The 6,588-nt window shown below is 36.3% G+C and overlaps 1 long non-coding RNA gene across 1 annotated transcript; it reads left to right on the top strand.

Annotated features, from left to right (window-relative positions):
- Positions 1 to 417: 417 nt before the first annotated feature.
- Positions 418 to 5,982, top strand: LOC143227380 (uncharacterized). The gene is made up of 3 exons (XR_013014992.1): positions 418 to 516; positions 1,688 to 1,764; positions 5,884 to 5,982. It is a non-coding gene; the product is annotated as an uncharacterized LOC143227380 (long non-coding RNA).
- The last annotated feature ends 606 nt before the right edge of the window (positions 5,983 to 6,588 follow it).

Raw genomic sequence — 6,588 nt, 5'->3', positions numbered from 1 at the left:
TGTTTAATTTTAGCATTTTTTTTATAATTCGTGAGTTTCAATTACACGCATTATCAACCTGTATTATATTTTCCCCCATTGGACGTATCTACAAACAACTCTTCTAGCCTGTAATATGTATAACGAAATATAACAGAGTGAAGCATCCATAAGGATTGAAATTACATGGAAACAGTTTGAGTCACGTGATCTTATTGTATGGGAGGAGGTGTATTTGTTTGTATAATTGTCCGTTATTAGTTGTAACTAAACATAGTTTCCTCCAATAATAAAAGAGTAACGACCGATTGGTGAAAACATCAACAAAGCTCTTTTAATTATAGGGTAATTAAAAATTAGTTCAATTTTGTGTTAAATGACTGGTACAAAAAAGGTGTTTCTCGCCTGAAATGTTCATGAAAACAAAAAAATTTTGAACACTCAACATGAAAGTTCTATTTGCAGCTCTGGTTGTGCTCGTAATTATGATAATTATGAACGTAGACGCTAGCGGTGCAGTTTCGTTGCAGAGCAATGGTAAGTTACCGTTCACACTTTATTGATCTATAAAATATTAAGTTAATATTATTACTAAAGTAAATGTTCTATTTTCATTTTTCTAAGTACTGAATAGAAAAATGTACCATTAGTAATGTAGAATAAGACATTATTCGAGCAATTCTTCATAATATACACAACTACATTACTATACTTCAGAAAAAGGATTAAAATTATCCTATTATAATAATGCGATTTTCATTGGTTCGGAAGAGTTGAAAGTCAGTTTTGAAAATTGAAACAGGCATCCTTATCGTTGTTACACATAGCTTCACACTTAACTATATTTTATAACCTGTTATAAGGTATAAATCTGATGATTTCTTTTTATTTAATAAAGAGTTTTATCCTAAGCTGATTCATAACATCAGAAAAATAAGGGTTTTTATAGAATATTCATCTTATTATAAGCCTTTATAAATTTTCTATTATAAAAGCTATCTTAAAACGATTTGCGGCAATTAATAACACAATTGAAGAAAAATTTATTTTAATTAAGTAAATTGCTACAGTTCAGTCAAAAATTCCTTAAACTTCCACGTCAGTCCCATTGGTAACACGAAAAACATCAAGGCGGTAGATGATTTCGTTCCAAACATTAAGAAGCATGTTTTGCGTGATGGAAAATAAAGTCCCTTCAATCCGGTGTCTTAAATCTGTGATATTATTAACCTTCTTTGCATACACTTTGTCCTCTATGTAGCCGCACAAAAAAACCCAGAGGCGTGATATTCGGGGAATGAGGTGGCCACGGAATAGGTCCACCTCTTTTAATCCAATGAGAAACTTTTCATTGAGGAACCTGTGCACATCTAATCCCTAGTGTGGCCGTGCCCATCATGCTGTATGAACACATAGGGCTACATATCCTCAAGCTGAGGTGCAGCCTACATACACTTCAAGCAGTCTCGGTAATTTGATTTCCCACATCCACAGCACATACATCACTTTCTTCTTCACTGTCGCCATTGTGCCCATAGATGGATGTTTTGCGAAATAAAGAAAACATTTCTTGAGTTGTGTTATTAAATGCCTCAAACCGTTTTAAGATAGCTCCGAAAATGAATTTATAAAGGTCTATAATGGGGTGAATAATGTATGGGCACTATGTATTATCTCTACGTAAATCAAACATGTTTATCTTATGCAGAGATATATGAAGAGAATCGTAAAAATCTGAATGAAAAGGAGTACACCAAAAATATTTTGGGTAGAATGCCAGAGTGGGTAAGTGTTTGTCTCAGAGTGACTACTTATTTTGCATTATAATTTTGATAAAGTTTGCTAACGTGAATCTGCTAGCTCTATTTTATCTTTCCTTCATTGAAAATTCTTCTTGATAATTTTCAATTTTTATTGACAAATTTTAAATGTGATAATTAGGGGTAGTTTCACCCAATAATGAAGGTGGCTAAGTATTGCAGAATAGTATTTCAATTTTTGTCTTTATTCATAATTTATCAATCGGGAAAGCCCGGCATGGCCAAGCGTGTTAAGGCGTACGAATCGTAATCTGAGGGTCGCGGGTTCGCATCCATGTCGCGCTAAACATGCTCGTCCTTTCAGTCGTGGGGGAGTTATAATGTACCATCAATCCCACTTTTCGTTGGTAAAAGAGTAGCCCAAGAGATGGCAGTGGGTGGTGATGACTAGCTGCCTTCCCTCTAATCTTACACTGCAAAATTAGGGACGGCTAGCACCGATAGCTCTCGAGTAGCTTTGTGCGAAATTAAAAAAAAAAAACAATCGGGAAAATTATTCATTAAACCTTTAAATTTGAATTTGTTACGTTAAAACACTTTAGATTTTTATTATTATTTTAGAAAAATTTAAAGTGGTTGAAAGAATTTCTTTCATGTACAGTTTTAGATACCTAAAATTATTTATGAATATTTTTTTCATATTGTTATATTCAGACATAACTCGCAGATGTATAACTATATAATGTTCACTTTATTCTTTATTTCTTGATGTAGTTTAAGTTTATCATTTTCTGGTTCATGAATGTAGCACACTATTAATTTATAAACAGTAGTATATGTCTAAATAAACATAAAGTTGATTGTAAACAAACAAAAAATAACACTATGAACAAAATTTTCACTTTTCCTTGTTCGTGGGCAGAAAGTGTTATTTCCCAATTGCTTATACCTAAAGTAAATGAAAAAGATCATTTTTTCCCTATTCAAACTTTGCTCTTGTGTCCTGGGTAGAGAATTTTTCAAATTTACCCACTTTCCAAAACATTCCAGATAACTTCAGTGCTGATTAGCTGATAGAGAATTTTCTCGAACTTACAAGAATTTAAGAATGTAGTAGAACTTACGAGAACTTTCAAGAACCTTTTAGAATTGTATAGAAATTTTCATAGTAATATATATACAGGGGCTCACCACTTTAGTTGAGTTTAAGCTGCCTGAGTGAACACATAGAACTATTTGATTTCACCAGAGATGGCATCAGGAAGCTGCAAGCATTCTCCAGATGCATTCTGCTATGTATGTGGCTAACTTATCACGACAATAGCAAAAAAGTACTCTGTAACAGCATCTGCCTTGAAGTATTATGAGTATGGCTGGGAAGTTATCGAAGGCTTGAAAATGGTGGCATTCCTGATGGGTCTCTAAGAAACCTTTACCAAGTTTTCCTGTTCTCTTTCCCTTTGGGACAGCAGGGAAACCACAGCGTACTATAAAAGGAAGAACTGGCCACAACGAACTGAGGTTTCATTTTTTTTTGGAGACCTGAGCTAGCCACCGAGCAAGTCAGACGTGCCAATATGCTATTCAAAACGAAACGTTCATCCTCGCCAGTCAGGCCGTTAGTGCCGCCTGTAATCGTCGACGGCTTACCGCCGAACCTCACGCCGTACCAAGTCGCCACGTTGATCGCCCGAGCCAAGCCTGGGGCAACCATCGAACCGTCCAGGACCCGTATTTTACGCCGGGGAGGAATCCTCATCCAACCAGCCACTATTGCAGACCAAACCTATCTGTGCCAGCCATGGAACACTGAATTTAAAGTAAGTTGTTCCCCAACGAAAAGTCCAGTCAATCTTTTTTCTGTATTCCTCAGGGGCGTCGACCCATCAATTCAACCTGAAGAAATTAGACAAACCATAGAACCCCAAATACAAGCCAAGGTATACGCAGTTCATCGAATTTATTCTAAGAACAGTAATCATCCCACACACTTCATGAAGATAGTGACAACATCGAAGTACAGTGCCGACTGTATTTTACGAGATGGCTGCTATTATCATATATTTCATTTTAGAGCCGAACGCCCACATCGACGACCACTCAAGAATGGTTCAAACCAAGCACCCAGATATCGTAAACAACCAACGGAAATCTTCCAACAGGAAAATACCAAAATACCGCCGATTCCAGACAGTATTAAAAGAAACACGAAGACGGATTCAGACAACCCAACTCAGAAGAAGACAACACCCATTGTTGGCAACACGCCAAGTTGCAGTAATTCAAGAAAGAAAAAGGACAGTTCCTGCCAGACTTCAATCCCAGTTCCACAGAACTCAACGACTAGCCAGACTCAAACCATTACGAAGATAACCATCGACGCGACAGCACAAACTGAAAAACAATCTACCTCCACGCAGAAAACTCAAACCAAAATCTCGAGAAGAAACAAAGCATCACAGACCAGCGAAGAACAACTCACCGAAGAACAGCCAGTAGTTCCACCACCAAGGCCACGTTTCTCAGTTGCACCAATGGGCTTCAAGTGTGGAAACAAGTTCATGATGAAGTTGCCACCCGATCTACAAGACTGCAGCTAACAGTTTTCATGTACACCATCAACGTAGTTCATCAGTTTTTTTTTTTTTGTTTTTTTATTAATTTTGTGTTGTTGTTTTTTTTTTCTTTCCCAGCTACTTCCGGGCACGGTCTGGGTAGACTATTCGGCGCCCAGGCCGTGAAAGTGGGTTTTCTCGGGGTACTCCCGTTTCCCCCCACAGCAAAATCTCTGGCATCGGACCTGTAGGTCCCAGCCTCATTCTGAAAAGGGCCGTTTACCCAGTCAAGGGTATCTAATCAATTACAGTAAATTTTAAAAAACCAATTCGCCAGCCGCTAGGGTTCTCCATCCTCGAGCCAAAGTCTGGCTCACTTCACTTTCGCTGCTTTCGTCCAGTTCTCCCGTCCTTCCTCTCACTCACAAATATTTTTGAAATGTTAAAAATAAAGTAAAAACTCCATGGATATTTTAAAACATTTCTCACGTAAGGGGACGAAGAGGAACTATAAAGTTCCTGAACACCCCAGTTGGAGAGAGAACTCTTCGGATTTCTCTCTCTCTAAACTGAACCCCTGCCACGTTAGTTTAGTTTAGTTTAACGAACTGAGTTCACTGTAGGGAGGCACAAAGTCAAGTGTGAGCCACTAGTGGATCTCCAAAAGATGTTGTTCCCACCATTACACATAAAATTGAGTCTTATGAAACAAATTATCACAGCTTTTGATAAGGATTATGCAGCCTTCAACTACCTTCTAGACTTCTTTCCTAAGCCGTTTGAGGCAAAGGTCATAGCTGGTGTCTTCATTGGACCACAAGTAAAGAAGATCCTAAAGTGCACATAATTCCCCAAAATGCTCAGTAGGAAGGATAAAATAGGTTGGGCAGATTTGTCTTTGCAGCGGTGGTAAAAGGATTCTTGGGAAGTCAAAAGGCCGAAAATTATGTGAAACGGGTTGAGGCTCTCGTGAAGACAACGTCAAAATGAGCTGCAGGATGTCCATGAAAGTCCATAACCTTGACGCTCATCTTGATAAGTTCAATGAAACCATGGGAGCATACTCAGAGGATACAGGCGAGTGCTTCCACTAAGATATACTGGACTTTGAACGCCGTTACCAACGAGTGTATAAAGAAAACATGATGAGAGACTATATTTGTGGGATGATACGTGAACGTGATTTACATTAAAGTCGCAACTCTCAAAAAAAAACTACTCACTTCTAAACATTTTTGTTCATTTGGTATAACTTTAGTATAAATACATGTTAATCTTGTTTCATATGTTTCTTTATTCAGACCTTTAATTAATTTCTGAATGTCATTATCCAGGTCATAAAAGCAAAGTTTAAAGAGAATAATGACCATTTTCTGTACTTTTACAACATAAGTAATGAAGAAATAACACATACTATCCAGGAACAACATTTGTGTTACATAGTGTAATCATATTTTCAAACACTTTCTAATACAATTTAGGACAAGTATACAATTCCTGAGGCAGAAATATAGCAATTAAATATTATGAAGTTAAAGTTGCAGATTGTTATGTAAAATTTGATGTATCAAAACATAATTTTCATCAAGTTTCTAGGTACAGTCAGCCGTTCAGAAAATTCAAACTTTTGTCGTAAGTTGGAAAAGGTCTTGAATAAGAGGTGCAAAGAAGAAAGAAAAACAGAGTAAGTCGTGATTTACTATGATATCAGTTTGTGTTTAATCTAATCGTGGGTTATCTAACTAAGGATTTTGTATATATCTAAATCTATATATCTGTCTCCATCTGTCGATATATATTTTCGTTATAACCATTTTTTTTTTTAAAATTCAAAACAAAGCACATTAATATTAAAAATATTAAACAAAATACGCTGCTGTAAAAAAAAAAAAAGATTCTAGGATACAAGCTATAATGTGGTGATGAGAATTATCCAACAAATGATTGGCTAACTACGTGGATGTTTTATCCAACTTAACTACAGCACTTCGAATAAAATGTGAGGCTGACATCGCACAAGAAGTTCGACCTAACATAGATGTAGCTTCAACTAAAGGTTCAGGTCCATGTCTTGTTCAATTTAGTCCTTGTTATTCTGGAAAACAAACTCGATACTCTGTTGGTTTAGATCAATTGAAACCTAAATTAAAATTATATTTTACAATAATTGTTTTATTTCACAAATATGATAAGTTCTTTGTTAATGTACAGATCTGCCTGTGATATATGTAAAAATTAACTACTCGTATCTTTCTAACCAGAAATAATCGTTACATTTGCTAGTGTTTTTATGA

Source organism: Tachypleus tridentatus, chromosome 9 (assembly GCF_004210375.1).
Source record: "Tachypleus tridentatus isolate NWPU-2018 chromosome 9, ASM421037v1, whole genome shotgun sequence".
NCBI classification, from domain to species: domain Eukaryota; kingdom Metazoa; phylum Arthropoda; class Merostomata; order Xiphosura; family Limulidae; genus Tachypleus; species Tachypleus tridentatus.
This window is presented reverse-complemented; position numbering and strand designations above follow the sequence as displayed.